General features: G+C 34.4%; 1 protein-coding gene across 1 annotated transcript in view; it reads right to left on the reverse strand.

Moving 5' to 3' along the window:
• Positions 1-25,755, reverse strand: part of KCTD8 (potassium channel tetramerization domain containing 8) — a 286,168-nt gene that overhangs the window by 157,647 nt on the left and 102,766 nt on the right. The window lies entirely within an intron of this gene.

Raw genomic sequence — 25,755 nt, forward strand, 5'->3', positions numbered from 1 at the left:
TATGAGAGAAAGCATGACTATTTGCAAATCATAAATTGAAAAACAAAAAATAAGAAAATCTCATTTAAATGTTCGGTAAGATAATGAAACTGAAAATATCAGCAACTTTTCTCTGTACCAGTAACAGTCAGAAAATGTAAACAGTCATAATATAATGAATTACAATATCCTGAACAATAAACAATAAATGTATGATATCTACATGCCTTTATTAGGAGATACAGAAATAATTAATTAGTGCTTTGTTTTTTAAAAAAAGTATAAAATTATATCTTCACTGTATATCAAATAAAACAATAAAATGAAACTGCTATATAACAAATCTCTAAATGAGAGAAGTCTGTTTAGTTTAAGAAAGATTGAATAAATTATGGAAAACAAATTAAATAAAATTTAAATGATAAATTGGAAAATATTTAGAGTAAATATGTCGAAAAGGGGGTTAACCCAGGAGACGATCTGAACTAATATGTTATAAAATAAGAAATAAACACAGGTAATAAACACCTCTAAGATGTTCAATTTAACTAATAATCAATTATAAACTGTATGTTTTTTTTGTTGTGGCAAATTAGCAAATATGTTTAAACAATAACTAAAACAGATTGTTGGCCAGCGTGCAGTGAAGACAGGCTGGAGGGAGTATAAATTAGTTCAATTATGATTAAAAATCCATTTTAAATGGTCAAACCTATGAAAAAAGGACCTTGATCAAAATTATTTCAATTAAAATAATTACATTATTTTAAAAGGAAAAACTATAACCAAAAATAGTATATATGCTATATGTTTTTATAGAACATATACAGTCAGCTAGGTGCGGTGGTTCACGCCTGTAATCCCAGCACTTTGGGAGGCCAAGGCAGGTGGATCACAAGGTCAGTAGTTCGAGACCAGTCTGACCAATATGGTGAAATCCTGTCTCTACTAAAAATACAAAAATTAGCCAGTTGTGGTGACGCGCACCTGTAGTCCCAGCTACTCTGGAGGCTGAGGCAGAACAATCACTTGAACCCAGGAGATAGAGGTTGCAGTGAGCCGAGACACTGCACTCCAGCCTGGGTGACAGAGCGAGACTCTATCTCAAAAAAAAAAAGTGTGTGTGTGTGTGTGTGTGTGTGTATATATATATATATACAGTCATTAATTGTTGCTTCATGAAAAATTGCAATAATGTGGTACTTACACCACATTGTTGAGTGTGTAAAATGTTAAAAGTCCAAAGTTGTACAAATGACATGAACTGAACTATTTAAAACTATATATCCTGGTCACAGGAATAGTAGTAATATTTCATTCTGCTTAAAAATGCCCTATAACTTGACACATTTCTTTATTACAATATATGCAATATTTATGATAAAAATCGATATAAGTGCTTAAGTAAATAGAATACCACGCAGCAATTAAATTATATTGTGAAAGATTATTCAGTGATACAAAATTATCATCACAGTCTGTTTAACGAGAAAAACATACATTTGAATCAGCATTGCATCATCAACCTGTTATTATAAATAATATATAGGTACACGGGTAAACAGGTTGAAAATATACAGCAAAATATTAACAATAGTAATCTAGTAATGAAATTAGAGATGATGTGTATTTTCTTATTTATGCTTATCTCAATTTTCAGAATATTCCATAATGGAAATACATCATTTTTATATTAAAAGAATATAAAAGTTATTTTTCAAATTAGCATTAAAAATAATCTGACGTGGTTTACTGTTTTGTAAAATCTGTAATCCAGGATATAAAGATGTCAGAACAGCATTGAAATATACCTAAGAGAAAGGCAACTGAAGGTTTAACAGGTAAAGCGTATATCTCTAGGAAAATTATTCAGTAAAGACCACCTAGATGCATGACAATATGCAACTTACGCTTTGTCTCTATGAAAACTGTAGAATATCTTTTTTTTTTTTTTTTTTTTTTGAGACGTAGTCTTGCTCTGTTCCACAGGCTGGAGTGCAGTGGCGCATTCTCGGCTCATTGCAAGCTCCGCCTCCCGGGTTCACGCCATTCTCCCGCCTCAGCTTCCCAAGTAGGCGGTACTACAGGCGCCCGCCACCATGCCCGGCTAATTTTTTATATTTTTAGTAGAGACGGGGTATCACCGTGTTAGCCCAGATGGTCTCGATCTCCTGACCTCCTGATCCACCCGCCTTGCCCTCCCAAAGTGCTGGGATTACAGGCGTGAGCCACTGCACCCGGCCAGGAATATCTTAATAGGTAGCGCAACATGACTTTTTCTCTGATATATGCTCTCAGGATATTAAAACAGATATGTATGGATGTGTGCGTGAGTGATACCACATGTGTGGCTTCGATTTCTGACTTTAATGCAACATATAAAAACTTTTACAAAATATTATGGAGAAGGTTTCTGAAATTTGTGATAAAAAATTTTAACAAGTGCATGTTTCAAGAGATATAATTACTAAAGAGCTCTATAGTAGAGCAAATCAGATAAATTTTTCAAAAGTAGATGTATTTTAAATTGAACTTTTTAGAACAAGGAATTGGCAGGGAAGATGGTGAGAAAAATAATCTGCGATTTTAATAGAAAAAAGCTCTCTTCGTAAGTCCCTTATAGACGCACATGAAAACAAGTATATAAGAGAAAAAAAGATTAGGCCTTTTCTGAACAGGAAAGCACATTCCGAATATTAAGTAGGAAAAAAAAATCCCATTTTTCAACAACTTTGCATGCTAGGGGAATAGAGATTTTGGAGGCAAGAAAAAAAATGGTTTAAATCTATAGTTAAAATATTGATATTGAGCCTCACTGACTTTCTGTCCCAAATGGAAATGTTACCTGCCCAATATACTGACAAGAGCTGTCTGAAGGCCAAATGTAATATAGAAATTTAGGGTTAATAAAGTGATTACCAATTGTAATATGGTTGCCTTCTTTAAAAACTGCAAAAAGTACTTTAAAAAATTCTAAATATATAAACAGTAACTCATGTCTTATTTATTGAAGAAAGAGAAAATACAATCTTTGGAGTCAAAGACAACAAAGAATTTTGGGGACCTGTGTTAGATATACAGCAGAAGAATCCCTCAGATCACAAAATAAATTTTTAAAGGGGCACTATTATTCTAGAGTTTTTAGAATCCCTAGCAAAATTCCAAACATACTGAGAGCAGGATTTAAGAGCAGACATACAGCAAAAGACCCAACTTGATAAAATTAAACCTAGGAAAATTGTGGGGTTAATATCAAAGTAACTTCTGTTTAAGGAGTACTACACAAAATAAACAGGGTCGATTCAAATGATAAAAGGGTCAATCCATCAAGAAGGCATAACAATTCAATATATATATGCACCTCACAATGAAGCTTCAAAAAACAAACAAAATGACACTATGAAAATGAGTAGACATTTCTGCAATTATAGTTGAAGGTTTTAACACTCTTCTCTCAGTAATTAACAGAACAAGGAGACAAAAATATAGATTTTAACTTTCAACCAGCTTAAAATAATTGTAAATTCTAAAATGCTACAAAAAAATTTTGAGAAGGAACATACACCAAGGCAGACCAATATTTTGAAAGAATTTAAATCATACATAATATGCTCCCTGATCACAATATTAGAAGCCAATGGCAAAATTATATTTCAGATAATTGCCAAATACTTGAAAATTAAACAATTAGCAGTTTTATAATAACCATATGAAAGACTTGTACATAATAGAAAAACAACGTTCAAGTCAATATATTCAAGTCAACAGACAAAACTTAATAAAAAATGGAAATCAACTTGACCAGACAGATCAAAAAGAAAACACAAAAATGGTCAATAAACACATAAAAAGTGTTCAATGTCATTAGTCATCAGGAAAATACAAAAAAAGACTGTCAGCACCAAATATGTAAAAGGGTGTGGAGAAACAGAAACTCCTATATGTACAGCCACTTTGGAAATCTGTTTTGAACTCCCATAAAATGAAATAGACACATAATTTGATACAATTCTACTCCTGGACTTGCCCAAGGTAAATAAAAACATACGCTCACACAAAGAATTGTACAAGAATATATTTATAATACATAAAAGTTGGAGGCAGCCTATATATGTACTTTTTTTCTTTTTCTTTTCTTTTTTTTTTTTTTTTGAGATGGAGTCTTGCTCTGTTGCCCAGGCTGGAATGCAGTGGCGCGATCTTGGCTCACTGTAAGCTCCACCTCCCGGGTTCACGCCATTCTCCTGTCTCAGCCTCCCTAGTAGCTGGGACTACGGGTACACACTACCACGCCCGGCTAATTTTTTTTTTCTTTATTTTTAGCAGAGATGGGGTTTCACCGTGTTAGCCAGGATGGTCTTGATCTCCTGACCTCGTGATCCACCTGCCTCAGGCTCCTAAAGTGCTGGGATTACAGGCATGAGCCACCGCATCCGGCTGACATATGTACATTTTAAAGATCGATAGTTAAACAAATTGTGACATATTTGAAAATGGAATACTATTGAGCAATAATAATAACTGAACTACTGATAATGCAACAACATAAACCTGAGCAAAATAAGATGAACACTCCAGAGCATATACTACATTCTTCCAAAAGTCCAAGTTCAGGCAAAATTAATCTATGGTGATAACAATCAGAAGAGTGCTTGCCTTGGAGAAGGAGTTATGATGAAGATTAACAGGAAAAGACAGGGTGAAATTTTCTGATGTGATGATATGTTCTACATTGTGATAGGATCGTATATTATATGAATGTATTATATATATAACATATATAAAATATTTATAAATTTTGCTGACTATAAATAATACCTTAAAGAAAATTTAAAGTCCACAACATGAACTTATGTACAGCCATACCTTGGAGATATTGTGGGTTTGGTTTGAGACCATAGCAATAATGCAAATATCACAATAAAATTATTCACATGAATTATTTGGTTTCCCAGTAGCATATTAATGTTATTATTTAAACTGTACTGTAGTTATTAAATATGCAATAGCACTTTGTCTAAACAACATACATACCTTAATTAAAAATATTTTACTGCTAAAAAATGCTAACTCATCTGGACCTTCAGCAAGTCTGAATCCTTTTGCTGGGGGAGGATCCTTGCCTAGATACTGATGGGTGCAGACTGAGAAGGGTGGCGTTTGCAGAACACTGACGTGGCTGGAACAATTTCTTCAAATAATACAATGAAGTTTGCCTCATTGATGGATTATTCCTTCTACAAAGGCTTTCTCTGAAGCATGCAATGGCATTTGATGTCACTTGACCTACAGTGAAACTTATTTCAAAATTGGAGCAAATCCTCTCAAACCCTGCTGTTGCTTTGTCAACTAAGTTTAAGCAATAGTCTAAATGCTTTGTTGTCATGCAAACAATGTTCACTGCATGTTCACAGCATCTTCACCAGAAATAGATTCTGTCTCAAGAAACAACTTTTCTTCCTCATTCATAATAAGCAATTCCTCATTCATTCAAGTTTTATCATTAAATTGCAGCACTCCACTTTGAAATCTAGTTATCTTGCTATTTCTACCCCATCTGTGGTTACTTGCTCCACTAAATTTTGAGCCTTAAAAAGGGCTGGAATCAGCTTCTTCCAAACTCCTGTTAAGGTTGACCTTTTGACTTCTTCCCAAGACACAAATGTTCTTTATGGCATCTCTAATGGCAAATCCTTTCCAGAAGATTTTAAATTTACTTTACCCAGATCTATACGAGGAATCACTATAGACAGCAGCTATAGCCTTAGGAAATGTATCTCTTAAATAGTGAGGCTTAAAGGTCAAAATTACTTCTTGATGCATGGATCGGCTCTGCTGGTAGGCAGAAAACAACATTAATCTCCTTGTAAATCTCCATCAGAGCTCTTGGGTGACTAAGTCCTTTTTCAGTAAGCAGTAATATTTTGAAAGGAATAGGCCAGGAGCGGTGGCTCCCGCACTTTGGGAGGCCAAGGCTGGCTGCTCATGAGGTCAGGAGATCGAGACCATCCTGGCTAACACGGTGAGAAACCCCGTCTCTACTAAAAATACAAAAAATTAGCTGGGCGTGATGGCAGACGCCTGTAGTCCCAGCTACTCGGGAGACTGAGGCAGGAGAATGGCATGAACCCGGGAGGCGGAGCTTGCAGTGAGCCAAGATTGGGTCACTGTACTCCAGTCTGGGCGACAGAGCAAGATTCCGCCTCAAAAAAAAAGAAAATAAAGGAATATGTTTTTCTGAGCAGTAGGTCTCGACAGTGGGCTTACAATACTCAGCAAACCATGCTATGAACAGATGTGCTCTCATCCAGGCTTTGTTATTCCATTTATAGAGCACACGTTGAGTACATTTAGCGTAATTCTTAAGAGCTCTAGGATTTTCTGAATGGCAAGTATAGGCTTTAACTTAAAGTCATCAGTTGCATTAGATGCTAATAAGAGAGATAATCTGTCTTTTAAGCTTTGAAGCCAGGCATTTACTTCTTCCTAGCTGTGAAGTCCTAGGTGGTATCTCTTTCCAATAGAAGGCTGTTTTCTACATACCGAAAATCTGTTGTTCAGTGTTCCTCATCAATTACTTAGCTAGATCTTCTGGATAATTTGCTGCAGCTTCTGCATCAGCACTTGCTGCTTCACCTTGTACTTTTATGCTATGAAGATGGCTTCTGAAACCTCATGTACTAACCTCTGCTCACTTCTAACTTCTCTTCTGCAACCAGCTCATCTCTCTCAGCCTTCAGAGAACTGAACTGAATAAGGGCCTTGCTCTGGATTAGACTCTGGCTTAAGGGAATGTTTTGGTTGCTCTTCTATCCAGGCCATGAAAACATTTTCCATATCAGCAGTGTCTGTTTCACTTTCTTATCACTCATGTGTCCAGTGGAGTTGCACTTTTACTTTCCTTCAAGAATTTTGCTTTTCCACTCAAAAATTGGTTGTTTGGTGTAAAAGGCCTAGATTTTGATCTATCTTGATTTTTGACATGCCTACCTCACTATGCTTAATCATTTTTAGCTTCTGATTTAAAGTGAAAAATGTGAGACTCTTCTTTTCACTTGAACACTTAGAGACTGCTGCATGATTATTAATTGGCCTAATTACAATATTGTTGTGTCTCAGAGAAAAGGGAGACCCATAGAAAGGGAGAAAGATGGGGGAAAAGCCAGTCAGTAGAGCAGTCAGAATACACACAGTATTTACTGATTAAGCCCACTGTCTTCTATGGGCACAGCTCATGGTGCCCCTAAACAATTAAAATAGTAACATCAAAGATTACTGATCACAGATCACTTAAACAGATATAATAATATTGAAAAAGTCAGAAATATTGAGAAAATAACCAAAATGTGACTCAGAGACAGGAAGTGAGCACCTCCTGTTTGAAAAATGGCTTGCTCAACACAGGGTTACCAAAATCCTTCAATTTATAAAAAAATTACAATATCTATAAAGTACAATAAAGTGAAGTCCATTAAAATGAGTTAGTGAATAAAGACATTAATCTTTTAGGGTTTTGAAAACATTAAAATTAAAATTTAAAATACCCAAATATAGTTTATATTATATACTAACAAAATATGTTAATAATCACATTAATAATCTGTAATATAAAATGTTATGCTGAACAAAATCAGTGCCTACTACCTGAAAATTAACTGACCACATTACAGGTTTTTTTTGTTGTTGTTGTTGTTGTTTGTTTGTTTTGTTGTTGAGACACAGTCTCGCTCTGTCACCAGGCTGGAGTACAGCGGCCCAATCTCAGCTCACTGCAACCTCCGCCTCCCAGGTTCAAGTGATTCTCCTGCCTTAGGCTCCCAAGTAGCTGGGACTACGGGCACACACCACCACACCCAGCTAATTTTTGTATTTTTAGCAGAGACAGGGTTTCATGATGTTGGCCAGGATGGTCTTGATTTCTTGACCTCGTGATCCACCCACCTTGTCCTTCCAAAGTACTGGGATTACAGGCGTGAGCCACCGTGCCTGGCCCACATTACAGGTTAATTAATTAACTAATTAATTTTTTAGAGACGAGGTCTCATTCTGTCACCCCGGCTGGAGTGCGGTATTAAAATCGTAGCTCACTGCAGCATCAAACTTCTGAGCTCAAGTGATCCTCCCACCTCAGCCTCCCAGGTAGCTAGAACTACAGTTGTACACCACCACACTAGGCTAATGTTTTCATTTTTTTGTAGAAATGGGGTCTCCCTATGTTGCCCAGGCTGGACTCAAACTCCTGGCCTCAAGCAATCCTCTTGCCTTAGTTTCCCAAAATGCTGGAATGACAAGGTTAGTCATTGGTCCAGGTATGTACTTAATACTAAACTAATTGTATTTTTCTCCATTCAAACTACTATGGAACTATCAGTTGCATAGACTATCGTGACACTACAGGATTGGATTTCATTGCAAGGCATCCTTTGCACATTAAGCCTCCCTCTCTCCTTTGTTATTTGCTACAAAGTTACAGTAGTGCTACAATACAGGCCTAAAAACAAAAACCAATACAGGAATGAGATGTGGTATTCTGACATAATGGCCAAGGAGTTGATTCACAATATGCTTATATTATTTTTTCAATTATCACTGAATTGAAAACAGAGAATTTTAATATTAAGGAATTCCTATAAATATGTGAAAGGACTGTGTGTTATGGGCCACCATTTGAGAAACACTGCTCTAAACTTACCCTTTCTGTTAGCAATACACATTCTCTAAGCAACAGAGAGTAAAATATTCATATTTGTTCCCTCCTCACTGTTCTTCAGCTTAAACTTTAGCTCCCATTTTTCTCTTCTTCTTTGTTTCTTTGTTCTGTCATCAAGTCCCAAGAGATCACTTCACTGCCTTTCCTATGCCTTCTAGACATACTATAATTGAACTACTTTAGTATGTTTCTCAAGCCTGAATAGACAGTTTCTTCTTTCTTATGCTAGGTATTTCTAGGACTTATTTTGTTCATTTATAGTAGTCTAGTATTTAAGAATATTTTATTAAGTACTAAGAACAATGTTAGCCTTTAAGTTTTAATTTACCGTAGTAATTATTTTTAACTTATTCAAAAATCTCCATTTTAATATAAACTATTCTAATAAATAATAAATGTAAAAGAAGAATGAACATCATAGACATTCAAACAATAAAGAAAATTGAAAATGTTCTCAAACATGTTCTTGGTAGGTTGGAATAAATTGCCCCCAAACATGGTTTCAAAAGTACTCTCTGGTCAGATTTATACAAGGCAAAATGAAGAACTGGTAAAATAGCAATAAATTCTAGAGGTAAATTCAACCTACAGAGATAGTTAAAATAAAAATAAACCATCGATCCCAGCTATCTAAAAGACTATTTACATACACCTAATTTATCATATAGCATTCACAAAACATTAAGTGCTGCAGAGAGCTAGCAAAACCAGGATCAATTTCATTAACTATAAAAAATCAAAAAGTTTATACATTTAGCATACATACTGATCAAACTTATACCTTCTCTTTAGGCCTCAAATATAAATATACTCTCCTCTAGGCAAGAGATGTTCATGTTTGTTTGCTTGCTTGTTTGTTTGGAATCAAATTGCTTCTTACCTTCTCAACTAGACTACACATTTTGAGTATAAGATTTTCAACATAGCCTACAACTGGGGAGAATACACGTATGTGTTATATAATTTAAGACTGATTTATACATTATCTAAATGAGAAAACAAATAGACTTGTAAAAAATTAAATATAAAAGGTTGCATTCTGGGAAACAAAAAAACACACACAATGAAAGAAATATAAGAAAAAATCTAGATGCTTATATGCTACTAGAGATTTCAATCTAGTTAAAGAGTTCATAATTTATATGGCAATGATGTAATTTTAACAAGTTGCTACCTTCTTAAAGAAATGGTATGAATATTGTTAGGTCTGCATTTGAATAGCTGATCAGACTTAGAGACTTAGAGATCAATATGATCCCATTTTCAAATTCTATACCAGTTTTCAAGGTTTTATTCAAATGACTATATGTACACTTCTATATCTCGATCTAGCTTTTTCAAAATCACCTTAGGATCGTAAGATCATTCCGCCTGGTTTCTTAGTTGATTGCTGTAACTGGATGCCCTTAGTCCTCATTCAAAAGATATTTATTGGGGAGATATCATAGCAGACTGCAAAAGCTGTGATATTTTATATCCTCACATTCTTAGATTCTGAAGATATTTTAAATTCAACTCCCATGTAAAATTGTGGTGATATTCAAAGTGACAATTTCAACTGTCACAGATATTCTTTATATTTAAATTCTAGCCACTAATTTCAACTAATTTCAGCTTGATTATACAATTATATCACATGGTTAAAGTAATTAAAGTAATTAATAAAAAGAATGGCCAGAGGTTATTTTTAGTGGCAGACTTCAAGTTCAAAGAAAAGATGAAACTGACTCAAACTAAAAATATATGCACATACACATGTCACCCACCTCTTGGCTGCATGAAAGAGACTGGAACACAGATGACAGCACTAGTACAAAGAGAAATGTGTCATGCTGACTGACCCTTCTGACTTCTCCAAGTCATCACAAACTGGCACTCATTTATAGAGCTTGTGCTCTTCCTAATTACATACATACCCTTTAGTTAAAGGAAACACACATCTTCATGTTTAGTACGAGGGATTAGAATTGTAAACTTGGTTTTATAAACCATGAACACAAAAAGTAAAGCATATATTTGGAGAGAAAAAGACTACTGAGACCTGAATTGAATATCTCCTGGGCTCAGTGGAAAATGAAGAAATAAGTCCAGTGTACCAAAGAATTGTCTAGAGTTCTTCAGATTGAGGTACTCCAAGACACATTATCTTGAATGATATTATGGCCCACAACATCAAATACAGCCATGTTATGGTTGGGTGTGTAAGCAGAGACTGCTGCTCAGATGCTGTAAGAAAGGATATAATTCCAGACCTTCTTAAAGTGAACATCATGCTAACTTGTAGAAATAAGCAATTGCTCACATTATTTCAAAGCTACTATCATACCTTATTACACATGGTAACATCAGTGTTAAGTACACCTAATAAATAAAAGGTCATCTGAGCTTCTCTGGTTAAGGTCCAATGGAACATGGGCTCTGGGCCACAGGTGGAGCAGGTCAGTTCTTCAATATCACCAATGTGGAACAAAACAGACATGATGGCAAGTGACTCAGCTTTCATTGACAACTAAATCACTAGGATAAGAGTGCGCCCTTGAAGAAATCAAAAGCCAGTGGCTACTGGTCAGTGGGGACCTTCCAACCACCATCTTTAACATTTGATCCTGGAAGAGGAGTTCCATGAAGAAACCCCTCAGTTTGCTCCTATTAGTTCCACATTGTTTAGGGCAGTACTCCTGAGCTTTTTAAACTAAACATCTTTAGTTGACAAGGAAGCTCAGAAAACCATTAACAAGTAAGTAATGCATAATTTTTGTATATGGCCTCAATATAACTAATGAGAAAATTAGATGAAAATGTGAGCATTATCAACACTGATATTTATAATTAATAATATAATTTTATATATAACTTTTCAGCTATAAGGTTTTAAAATCAGCTGTGAATTTAGCAGTATTATATGCATAAAACAGAATCATGGTAATGGCAATGCAAGCAGCCATGTGTTTCTCCTGGTACCATTAAATAAATAATTAGATACATTTATAGGGGGAAAGTGCCATTATTATTCCTATAGGGCACAATACAGCCTTTCACTTGAAATAAGTCAGCAAGTTACCTTAACGATAAATAACGCTATATGAATATCACAGTGGGAGAACTGTTCTCTAAATACATACAGCAAGTACAAAAATTATAGCCCAATTTTGCTTAGAAATTCACCATTCCTTCCTAATGAGTGTATCTAGCTTCAAATTACATAGAAGGACAAGGTAAAGACCGTAAGTAAAATGACTGTACTACACAAAAAAGAACATGCAACTTTGCATGGTAAAGACATTGTAGGTCAGCTATGAAAATCACTAAATAAAATGGCACAGTTAATTGGGCTAAATATTAGACAAGTAAAGAATATTCAAAACCCAATTTTTCCACTTCCATTTTTGTAACTCAGTTTTAAACAAATGCAATAAAGGCACTGGCATATGTAACATTGATCTGAAAGTCCAACTTGAAAATACAGGTGTAAATCAGTTTCAGAGAATATTACGCTTAGTGCCACTTGTTTCAGTGAGGGTAGAAAATAAATGCAAACTACAGTGAAAAATGAATACAAACTAGCCAGAATCTCAAAGAAAGATGCAAGTTAAGTGTGTATGTATCTTCAGTTTTTTCCGATCAATGATATTCATTCTAATAGTGAATATATGTGTGTCTTAACTACTGTAAGTATTTATTTGTATATTAATTCCTCACTAAAAATACTTATTAGAAAAGCTATACACATTGCTTTAGAAAGGAAGTGATAATGATGTGTTGAACATCATTAAAGTCTACACATATGATTCTAGATTAGTGACTCTTCTCAGTCCTTGCTGCTTACAGCCATATATATTCACATTTAAGAACAAAAACACTTAAGACACACGCACAAAAACCAGTTATATGACCTTCTGGCTGTGTTCACCCTCCATGACAGGTTGGCAGTATTTCTGGTATTGATTCCCTCTTGCTTATTGAAACTTTCCCTTCTCAATTGGCACAGTTCTCCCTCTTACTACCCTTGAGTCTCATTTTTTTCTGATTTTTTTCTCTCTTTCTTCAAATACATCTTTTTAGATATAAGTTCTTGAAACTGCACATTTATAAGGTGTATTTCTAGCCAAGACTATAGAAAAACTTAAATGATGCTAATCTATCCTTAGTATCACCACCACCGCTGCCACTGCCACCACCACCACCATCACCACCACTACCACCACCAACACTATCATCATCATTTAGCAACAGCTCTAGCATCCATCTTCACGTTTTGATTTTCATGCTTTGCTGATCCTAGGATAAACATTTTGAGATGAAGTTAGGAGTGCATGTGGTCTGTTGGGGATAATGTCTATGAACAATAAAAAGAAGAAGAAATATTCATAGGGAAAGCCTTCAGAATATGATGCAGATCTGAAAAATGTTTAAGGAAAAGAGTATGGGTGAGGAAAACAGCACTGGGCAGGGGGCACCTCAGATCACAATAAAGGCAAAGTCTTGGCTAATCCAATGGGAAACTTGAGAGCAAGGAATGCCTATTGCAATTGTCCAACATAGGCAGGAATGACCAGGCTCTAGCACCCTTGACATATTCTGTCATAGATAGAGAGCTGTCCCAGAATAAAGCATAACTTTAGTTCAAAAGCTAACGTGGGATCCTGAAAGCACGAAAGACTAGAAGCTGTCCACTAACTGTACAGCTTACAACTCACCAGCAGGTTCTTTCCAGAAGGGAGAGCTGAGAGGTGCATTTCCATGACTGCCATTCCCTAGATACCTTCCAATTACACGACTAGATTTGACTTATGCTTCCTATCCTGAATCCTCCATTCCTAGTTCTAATTTTTTTCCAAGTAATTTTCCAAAGCACAACTCTGATTGTATCAAGGCCTATATTAAAATCCTTCAATATTATTTAATATTATTGTTTTATTAAATATTTATTATTCATTATTTTAAAGCAAGTTAAAAATTTTTTAAATTGGCATCCATTACCCACCAAAATCTGCGCCAAATAATTCTTTCTGGGTTGATTTATGAGACAGTAAAGACCAGAGGAGAACACTTCAGAGCTAGAGAGAGATACGCTTTAGAATATTGTTTCTATCTACCACTGACTAGGTATATAACTTCTTTCACTTTGATTTCCTCATTAGCAAAATAAGAATATCTGGTATAGATCTTGCAACTGTTTACTGGGATAACATTAGGGCACAAAAATACTTAATATATTTTGATTCCCCTTTACTATTCTTCCTCCTCTGCCTGTATCTGATAATTTTCCAACTATTAAATATGTCTCAGACTTTCCTGCCTATGTTTTAACACTGATTCCTTTCAAAATTCTTTCTATGCATTATGCCATTTTTCCCAACACCTTCTCAGTTATCAAAATCCTACCCATCATCTGAAGCCTTACAGTCTAATCCCTTCTGAAAACCAGATGTTTTTCCATAATTTAGCCAAAATTAAAACTAAAACTAAAACTAAAAACAAAACCAGTTTGGACAAACATCCATGAACTGCCATATGTTCTATTTATTTCTGTACTCTTGTGTTTTCACGCATTCCTATAATAAGTGGGTCATTAAGTCAAAGTCAGTATATATATTTGTCTATATGTAAATATAAATACTAGAGCTTCTAGCACAACACTTGAAATAGCCGCTCCTAAAAAGTATTTTAATTTAACCTGAGCTCGCAATATGCAAGCTAACAACTCCAAAGATTTTTTAGTGATGTTCTAAGGATATCTTTTTATGTATGACTGCTCTATAAAAGATATATTTTTAAAAATGAATAAAGTTTTCATTGTTTAGAAGAATATTTGATAACCACTACTTTATGAAATGCCACCAATGTAAAATGGCATTTAATGAATCAGAAAAAGTAGACTATCATTTCCATTACTTATTAACAAATATTGATTTTTGTGCCCTAATTCAGCCTAAGTCCTTGAAAGGGCTGTCAATACCTACTCTGTTCTTCATTTCTCCTCCTATGTTCCCATCCAGTCCAATCAGACTTTCGTCAAAATTACATGAATGCAACCACTATTGCATTCACCAATTAACTCAATATTGGCTACCTGGGATGTCTCAGGGTAGATTCCAATTCACTCAATATGTCAATTTTATTCAGATATATTTCCAAATTTAGACCCTCGGTTTCCCTGACCTCCATCTATAAACGAATTCCCTCCAATTTATTCATTCCTTTAAATGTGCTCTGTCTTCACATTCTTATAATTATCTGTCATTATTTACATACTGATTTTTAAATTGGTGAATTTTGTCTGTCTTCTTCCCTAGAATGCAAATTTAATGAAAACATGAACTATGTTTTACTCACCATTTTATTTTCAGCACCAGGAACAGCTCCTGGCTGTCTAAATAATTGTGAAATGCATTAATAAATGATGTTCTGGGGATAACATCATGGGTTAGTTGATCTGACATTTTCACCACAGGACTCAAATTAGTTCAATTTTAAGTCATTAAAAAGAATTTGTGTGCATTAAAAGTACCCAAACAAACCCATTTAGTTGGTATGAAACCAAGTTAGATTTTCATATCATTTTGGCCGTTTCTTCAGAAAACCAAATAACACAAATTGCTACAAAAGTATCTTGGTCATTGGTTTTTAAATTATATATTCATGAACCATAAGGTTTCAAGAATGTCTACAAATTTCAACAGGAACCTACATATCTGTGGAGACATCTGAAATGAGAGGAACACTGAGTTTTAAGGGCTTAAGGTTCACATTCTTTAACAATGTAACAATCTAGAAAATATCTTTAATGTAAAGTATCAATATGGTACAACAGAACATAGAGGTCATAAGATCCTTGAAATAATGAATGTGGCCTTTCACTAACTGAACACTTTGTCTCTGCCTAGAACGCTGGTGAGTACAGCAGAGAGGGTATAGTTATTGGGTAGTTATAGCCACCCAATTGAACTGAAAATGTTTATTTATTCTTTATTAAATATTTTATTTCCAACTTATTCAGTCAACATTCAAACTCCATTAACTGTCACAGCAGGCATAATCTAAAAAGAATAAAAGAAAATATGTATTTCTTTTATTTATTTATTTTCTTTATTGGTGATGAACATTTGGCAGGAAAAAAATGAGACTGGTGACAGAGAACTTCTTACCTGGTCACTGCTATGGACTCAGACATTCTCTTCTCATTCCATGTACCCTAAAGCTTTTGCTCATTTCTGTGGATGAGTCCCAGGATTCATTAAAATGATACCAATTGACCTAAATGAAAGTCTTATTAGCCATATGGGCCAGACTTTTGTCAGCTTACATTGAAATCATGCATGTTTTTCAATGGCCTGTTTGGGTTCCAGAATGCCTCTGAAGCACTGCAATGCTGACTTGTGGCTACGTATGTGATATATGTGATGATGGTTAGCCTGTAACACTAGGGTTTCTCAAGGATAATACCTAGCTTACTTGACTGATAAAGATGGGAAATTTAGTAAAAAGAGAATAGAAACACACAGTAAAAAGAATATAAACAGAAATATAGTAAAAAGAGAATAGAACATGAAAAGAGAATAGAATATATTATAAAAATTATTATTATATATAATATTTTATATATTTTATATTTATATTATTTTATATATTTTATATATTTTATATTAAAATTTATTATTATTTCTACTAAAAATAGAAATAATAAAGAGAATAGAATGACACTGGATTTTTAGAAATCATGGAAAATATAAAACAGATTGAAATATGAGAAAAGTATTTTATAATATCCATAATCTAAAGGTAGATATTCACTGTATCCATCTATATATATTCCTATCTATGCTCCAGGTGGAAAGCAGAATGCATAAAAAGGTATAGGTTACTTTTAGGCACCTTTATGTAACACCTCTCTATCTTCTTCCACTCCTGAAGTAGGTAGTCAATCTGACCATACTAGAATTTTTTTAATCATCCATCTCATTCTCTCCCACTACAATATCAACTGCTTTTACCAAAACTCAGGTTGTGCTTACTTAACTACAGACATTTTTTGTTGTCATCATTTTTAGTTAAGTATAAAGGTACATATGATAAAAATTCACTAAGTGTACAATACAATGAGTTTTGGCAAATACCTACATGTAAGTGATGATTATCACCAGAATAAAGATATAGAATGTTTCCAAAAACCAAAAGGTTATCTTACCACATTGCAGTCAATCTCTGCCTTTCTGGCCACAGACAACCACTAACCTGCTAGAACTAAGTTTTGTGTCTTCCAGAATTTCACATAAATGAAATCATAAAGTTAGAAATCTTTTGTGTCTGCTTCATTTGGTCAACATAAAAGTACTGAAGTTCATCACTGTGGTTGTGTGTCAGTTCATTTATCCTGCTGTTTTTATTATTGTATATATTTTTGCTTTTTTTCATTTATAATTATTACAAGTATAAAAGTAATATATATTTATGGGGTACATGTGATATTTTAATACAAGCATACAATGTGCAATGACTAAATCAGGGTAATTAGTGTATCCAGCATCTCAGGAATTTATCATTTCTTTAAGAACGGAGCAATTCTACTCCATTATTTTTAAATATACACTAAATTATCATTTACTATAGTTTCCCTTTTGTGCTTCCAAACACTAGGCTGCATTCCATCTAACTGTATTTTTGTACCAATTAATTATCACCTCTTTATCCCCCCTTCCCACTACCCTTCCCAGCCTCTGGTCACCATCATTCTACTGTCTCCATGAGTTCAATATTCTTACCTCCCACATATTAGTGAAAACATATATTTGTCTTTCTTTGCCTGGCTTATATCAGTTAACATTAGCATCTAGAATGGAAGCTTATGTTACTGACTTTAGACCTTTTCACCTTTCCAACGTAAACTTTTAATACTGTCTCTAATCACTGTTTACTTCTATTCCACAAATAGTTGTTACTAAGACAAATAGTTGTCCACTCTTATGAAAGACAGAGCTACTACAGTCCAGTTATGTTACTGGGGTTGGAAAATATGCTTTGGATTGCTCCAACCATTGGATTGGTAACCCTGCAATCAACATTTTTAAAAAAATCTAGTAGATACTCAATCCAAACAAAAGTTATTTTTCTAACATCCTTCTATAACTCCCCCTTTCATATTCTTATTACCATACTTCTAATGCTTAGATTTTTTTTTGCAATAACATATGTATCCTTTCTACCAATCTTTCTTCAAACTAAACATATTAATCTTCTATGATAAATTTTAATCATATCAGCTTCCAGCTTGAACATATTTAAGTTCATTTGTTGTGTGTGTGTTTATTTGTCTATATTTAACTCCTAATTAAAGTAAAAACCTCTTAGCTTGGCCTAGCAATCTTTCTACTCCCTGGCTTCAACATTACATTTCCAGCTAGTTTGATTCCATTCCTTTATGCTTACTTTTCATACCAGAGTACATTTCCAGCTAGTTTGATTCCATTCCTTTATGCTTACTTTTCATACCAGAGTACATTTCCAGCTAGTTTGATTCCATTCTTTATGCTTACTTTTCATACCAGAGAAACTGGATGACTCTTCCCTAAGTATAGCACAAAGTCTCACCTCTAAACCTTGGCTCAGGTCATTTTCTCCACCTAAAACAGCCTTCATTTTCAGAGCCTTACCTCCTCCACTTGTCCAGATCACATCCGTATGATCCATCTCAGATACTTATTTTTAATGAAGCCTAAAGGAGATGCAACCTCCTCTTCCTGGATCATTTAATACATTCTTATTTTATCAACTTATTGAGTACTTACTGTCTGTCACTTAATTTTCTAAGTGTTCAGTGCAAATTATTTCATTTGAGCCTTGTAAAGTCCTCATGGGTAACTAGTATTATCATCTCTATGTTACAAATGGAGAAACTAAGGCACAGGAATGTTAAATACTTGTAAGCACCATGCTGTGTTGCTTTACTTAACATACCCTTACAGTATCATAGATACAGTATAAATTCCCCAAGGGAGAGCCTGTAAAACATTTAGCAAATAACTTGCATACAATGGATATCATTCAGTTAGTATTTATTCCCACTCCTAAAAGCAAAAAGAGTGAAAAATAACTATGAAATGCTCTTCATTTTAAAAAGTTGATATGATTGTGAGAAAATGAATAAAAGCCCAAGAACTGGGAAGTAGGAAGTAAATAATAAGATAGCTTTAGCTGTCTCAACACATTGTCTTATATAATTGTTGTATTAGAACTAAATATTCAAGTAGAATACCTTATGAATATTTGAATTAATTGAGAAGAATTCAGTACTGATATTTATAATGAAAACTGTTTCCAGATAATTGAAGCTTACTCCTGTATTCAATAAAGCATTATTTAAAAATTACTAATTATTGTTGAAAGAGAATTATCAAAACATGATTTTTTCTGTCTTTCAAAACAGAGAACACCAATGTGTAATTTATCGTTCCCTGAATAACATAGTCACTAGAAATATTGATTACTAAACTATGCAGTGATAAGGTCATTTTTTCAGGAGTTAGTAAGATCAATTAAAACATCTGCTTTATAGTTGAGCATGTTGCTTTTTTTCTTTCGTCTTTTCCTCATTAAGAACTATGACAAAGTGTTTTAGGTTTTAGTAACTCCAACCCATGCTGTTAATATTTTGTGATCTCAAAACTAAATTAACTAATTAACCAATGTAGTTTTATGCATAATTTAAAAAATATTCTTTGCCATTATAGATGGTTCTAATTCCATTATAATACTACATGAATTTTGTAATATGTTTGCCATGAAGAAATTGTTCTCATTTATTTCTGAGTTAATTTCTGTTTTGACAGCTAGGGTTGAATTCTGTGTAGCGTATTTAGATAAACAGAATAAATTACTATTCATCCAATCTCTTCGTGAAAATTATTTAGTCTATATATTGAAGGCATGGGAATGATAAATTAGAAATCAAAATTAGCATAGTTCTTCATTTTATAATATCAATCTCAAAGTAAGAATGTGGATTATTTGTCTTCTATTAATATATGGGGCAGTGCACTTAATTAAAATGTTTAATAAATGAACAAAACTGCTGAAAGAGTTAAGTATAATCATTAAAGTATATAAAAAATACATTTTATAGCTAAAGTTAAATAAATTACAAATCTGAGTATTATCATCAATAATCACTAGCAAAATGATCACTAAATTTAGAATATGGTTGTACAAACAAGTGCACACACATATTCAACCCTAAATATACACACTCTACATATAACTTCTAGCCATACAGGCTTTGCCCCCATACTTGAGTACACTTCCTCCTAACTTACTCCCCAACTTATTCTAAATTTTTCATAATTTTCAGAATTTGACTATAGCTTAAAAGTATCCAACTTGCATCAAATGTCTTTTTTACTGCTTCTCGTTCAACTATAATATTTTACCTGCTTTATCAAAAATTTAGTAAGACCCCAAAGATCCCAAGCAGTTTGCTGTGAATTAAGAATGACTGATGTGGTTTCTCTTGTATTTCTTTGAATCATTTCTTCTTTTGTGGCAAAATAAAAATACAAAGAAAAGACTAAGCATTATAAGTTGACAGTTATTGAAAAAGAATTAATCCCACCAATAGATCGGTTAGGTTATTCTTAGATCAACACTTTTTCTACCTTCTATAAAGAATCTGGGAGGTGGTTTCTTTTCCTGAGACAGAGTCTTGCTCTGTTGCCCAGGCTGGAGTGCAGTGGCACGATCTCAACTCACTGCAACTTCCACCTCCTGGGTTCAAGCGATTCTCCTGCCTCAGCCTCCCAACTAGTTGGTAGCTGAGTAGCCACCACACCTGGCTTTTTTTTTGTATTTTTAGTAGAGACACGGTTCCACCATGTTGGCCAGGCTGGTCTCGAACTCCTGACCTCAGGTAATCCACCTGTCTCTGCTTCCCAAAGTGCTGTCATTACCGTGCTCAATAATCCTCAAGGTGTCAGCCACCGTGCTCGGCCTGGGATGTAGTTTCAAATGAAAAGAACAGTGCACTACAATTTATGTCATCCAAATTCCATTTCTGTCTCAGACACCTGCTGTCCATGGAACTTGGAGACTTGTCTGTGTGAGGATATTGATGACCATCATGCCTATGACATAAGATTGACATAAGACTAAAAATGCTTCCATATTTAGAATAATATTTTGAAAACTGTAACATTCTATGAAATTACAAGATATAACTTTTGTAGACTATCCTCCTTTGTAAGATGTCATGCCATTTCCCACAAAACTCAATTTTAAAGGCATTTATATCAAAGAAAGTCATTTGAGGCAAAAAAAAAAAAAAAAAAAAAAAAAAAAAAAAAAAAACCTTCAAAACAATTACATAAACAGTTAAAATTTACATCACATGAATTAAATCACATCTCTTCCTCTATCACATCATTCTACTCCCTTTTCAAAGATGAGAAAATTAAGAAAGAAAAAGGATAAATAACTTGACAACGGCAACAAAACTTGTAAAGTGGTGGTACTCAGGCGACCTGACACAAGAGTTAGCCTTTGTCTTTCTTTGCTAGGCTGCCTTTTTCTCCTTTCCTCCCTTCTCTTCCATCATTACCAAACCACGGGCACCAAAAGAAAAAGTAATAAATATTTGAATAAGTGTATGAAGCATTTGTCTTCCCTTAAGATTAATTCAAGAGTAGTTATAGATAATACCATAAAATTCCTACTACGACTCTAAAAACAAAAGACCAAAAAGCTAAAGTGTGCTATAAGAGTATTTCAGAGTGTGAAGGATCACTTAACACCACTATTAATGGCAGAGGACTCTCTGCCTGAAGCCAATTCTCTTAACAAAAGGGAACACAGAATACTAAGCTAAAGTTCATGAATAACTCTGCTTAAAGGAATCATTAGAACTAGACATATACTTCAGAGGATGTGACCGTGAATACCACGTATAATGATCATCATTCTGCATTAAAATTTAAGGAAAAAAGATAACTTCTGTATACATTTTTTAAGTAGAGATTTTATTTCATACATTGTACCTTCTTTTTAAATAAATGCGCTCCTCTGGTATCATCAAAATAAAAGGAAACGTGAACATTAAAGGGTTATTGTATCAGCACAGTAGTTATTCTCTCCAAACATAAATATTCTTTTATTATTATTATTATTATTATACTTTAAGTTTTAGGATACAAATGCAGAAAGTTCAGGTTTGTTACACAGGTATACACATGCCATGGTGGTGTGCTGCACCCATCAATCCACCATCTACATTAGGTATTTCTCCTAAAGTTATCCCTCCCCTAGACCCCACCCCCCAATAGGCCCTGGTGCACGATGTTTCCTTCCCTGTGTCCCTGTGTTCTCAATCTTCAACTCCCACTTATGAGTGAGAACATGCGGTGTTTCGTTTTCTCTTCCTGCGTTAGTTTGCTGAGAATGATGGTTTCCAGCTTCATCCATGTCCCAGCAAAGGACATGTACTCATCCAATTTTATGGCTGCATAGTGTTCCATGGTGTATATGTGCTACATTGTCTTTATCCAGTCTATCATTGATGGCCATTTGGGTTGGTTCCAAGTCTTTGCTATTGTGAACAGTGCTGCAATAAACATATGTGTGCATGTGTCTTCATAGTGGAATGATTTATAATCCCTTGGGTATATACCAGTAATGGGATTGTTGCTGGGTCAAATGGTATTTCTGGATCTAGATCCCTGAAGAATTGCCACACTGTGTTCCACAAGGGTTGAACTAATTTACACTCCCACCAACAGTTTAAAAGTGTTCCTGTTTCTCCACATCCTCTCTAGTAAAAGTGTTCCTGTTTCTCCACATCCTCTCTAGCATCTGTTGTTTCCTTTTTTTTTTTTTCTGAGACAGTCTCGCTCTGTTGCCCAGGCTGGAGTGCAGTGGAGCAATCTCGGCTCACTGCAAGCTCTGTCTCGCCAATTCACGCCATTCTCCTGCCTCAGTCTCCCAAGTAGCTGGGACTACAGGTGCCCACCATCACGCCCGGCTAATTTTTTGTATTTTTAGTAGAGATGGGGTTTCACCGTGTTAGCCAGGATGGTCTTGATCTCCTGACTTCATAATCCACCCGCCTCAGCTTCCCAAAGTGTGTTTCCTAACTTTTTAATGATCAGCATTCTAACTGGCGTGAGATGGTATCTCACTGTGGTTTTGATTTGCATTTCTCTAATGACCAGTGATGATGAGCTCTTTTTCGTATGTTTGTCGGCTGCATAAATGTCTTCTTTTAAGATATGTCTGTTCATATCCTTCACCCACTTTGATGGGGTTGTTTTTTTCTTTTAAATTTGTTAGTTATTTGTAGATTCTGGATATTAGCCCTTTATCAGATGGATAGATGGCAAAATTTTTCTCCAGTTCTGTAGGTTGCCTGTTCACTCTGATGATAGTTTCTTTTGCTATGTAGAACCTCTTTAGTTTAATTAGATTCCATTTGTCAATTTTGTCCTTTGTTGCCATTGCTTTTGGTGTGTTAGTTATGAAGGCTTTGCCCATGCCTATGTCCTGAATGGTATTGCCTAAGTTTTCTTCTATGGTTTTTAAACACTATTCCTTCTTCTATTAACTGACTTTCCCTGAAACATCAAATGCTTTTCTGATTGACATTGTATTAGAATGGCAGGATAAAGTTTATAATAAGAATAAAATGAAATAAATTTTGCATATGCCAACTTATTTATAAAACATATTAATCATCTAAATCATCAGTTATTTGTAGACTAGATAGTAAATATACCTTAGGAACAGAGAAGGAAACAACATATGTAGGAAATATCAGTAGACCTTGTCTTTACATGTACATTCTCTTGTACTGAAGTAAAATAAAATTCATAACACTCAATCTAAGTAACTTGTTTTATATAAATGTTATTTATTTCTTAATTATTTAACTCTCTTCTTTTGCTCTTGCTGCTTGTGAGAACTAACCTTTGCAGAGCGTGAATTAAATCTATATAGGGCAATAATTTTTATTTAGGCTTAGATAAAATTTCTAGCACCACAGAAATTTTGAATAAGTTCAAAATTCATCATGAGACCAGATAAGAGAGGTATTATTTAAAATTTGCATGTAGTTTTTTCCTAAATATTTTCAAGATGACAGATATTAACAAAATCATACATTTTTATTCTACCATCCTGTGATGCAGAGAAAATATACATATCTATGTGACTTTTTAAAAATAAGGGACATTATTTCAGTAGGGTTAAATACACAGTTATGTAGATTATTACATTAAGGATACACATACATAGTAACAATTAACCCCTTCTCAGGGGTAGACTACTTTCCCTTATGATACGGGGGACTAGGAATGATTCAGTGAATTTCTTCCATAGATAGAAGTTAGCAGTAATACAAAACTTAAATGTCCTTTATATTTTAATAAAATATTGTATTCATAAAGAGGAATATATGAAAAATATAAATTATAAATGTAATATAATGAAAAGTCAGATTATCCGGATTGTTTTATATACACCATCCAAATTCTCTAAGAAACTATAAAATTATTTGCTTTATATACTCCTGGCTTCAAATAAAACACAAAAGAAGTTAAGAAGAGCCTTGTTCCCTGTTGTGCTTTACACACTTAGTACATATGGTTTGCTTTCCATCAGTGCCATCCAGGGTAAATAATACAGTCATCTTTCATGGATGTTTTCATAAAATTGCTAAGGAAAACTTAGACACAGCCAAAAAAAAAAAAAAAATCAAAGCTGCCAGAAGGAAAACAACAATTATACTAATGGATGATTTTAATTATCACTACATCCAGTGGAAGTCTAGAGAAGTAAACTAAGGAACAAGTGTATTCTTATTAAACGAACAGAGAATTCTTTTTCAAATGACCAGGAGCATCGAGAAAGCAGAATGAAAAGGCAATCTTTATATTCAATTCATTAAAGTGAAAATAGAGAAATCCTGAAGAAATGCTTTCTAAAAGGGGATCATAAAAATTTAGTATCTGAAGGCTTTTAATTTTAAAAAATACACCAAATCAATGCACAGCCAACAATTCTTTAAATTTCAGATTAACAGGAATTAAATATCTCTTGAAAATGCAATCTACAAAGGCTCTTCTGTGCCTTATTTCATTTACTTATGTTTATATTTCTTTCTTCATGGCTTTTTTCCATTTGATTCCCAATATTTCTTCTCCAGTTTTCTCAAATGCTCTTTTCCTCTCCCCTTCCATCAAAGTTCATTATTATCTCTTATTTTCTATCTCAAAGTAGAATTTCCCTGAGAGCCATCATTAAAAGTCTTCATATATGTCATTATGTTCACCTAATCTCAAGCAAACTAAGATTTTTTTTTTCTCCCTTGATCGTACTCACTTCAAGTTTTTCATTGACATATTTCATCTGCCATTAAAATAGCTCTCAGGTTCATTTACCACATTCATTTTAAAGATCATTATTTTACAGGGGAGGCTATAAAATCAGTTTTCCTTGGAATAATTAAGACTGGAAGAGCTGTCTTCTTGTCAGAACTGGTTTAGGTAAAAATTGCCTTAAAGTATGGAAAATATACTAGACACGTTAAGAAGTCTTTCTAAGCCATACAGTATATAATAAGACAATATTCATTATTTGGGCCATTGTTTAACATGTTCTTCTCTACAAAAGAACACTCACTCAATAATACAACAGAGCCTTCGGTGTTGAGATGGAAGGGTCAGAAATGAACTAGACACTTTTAAAACATGAAATACTGGCGGAGCAAGATGGCCGAATAGGAACAGCTCCAGTCTCCAATTCCCAGCGCGAGCGACACAGAAGACCGGTGATTTCTGCATTTTCAACTGAGGTACTGGGTTCATCTCACTAGGGAGTGCCAGACAATCCCTGCTGGTCAGCTGCTGCAGCCCGACCAGCGAGAGCTGAAGCAGGGCCAGGCATCGCCTCACCTGGGAAGCGCAAGGGGAAAGGGAATCCCTTTTCCTAGCCAGGGGAACTGAGACACACAGCACCTGGAAAATCGGGTAACTCCCACCCCAATACTGTGCTTTAAGCAAACAGGCACACCAGGAGATTATATCCCACAC

Source organism: Macaca fascicularis, chromosome 5, assembly GCF_037993035.2.
Source record: "Macaca fascicularis isolate 582-1 chromosome 5, T2T-MFA8v1.1".
NCBI classification, from domain to species: domain Eukaryota; kingdom Metazoa; phylum Chordata; class Mammalia; order Primates; family Cercopithecidae; genus Macaca; species Macaca fascicularis.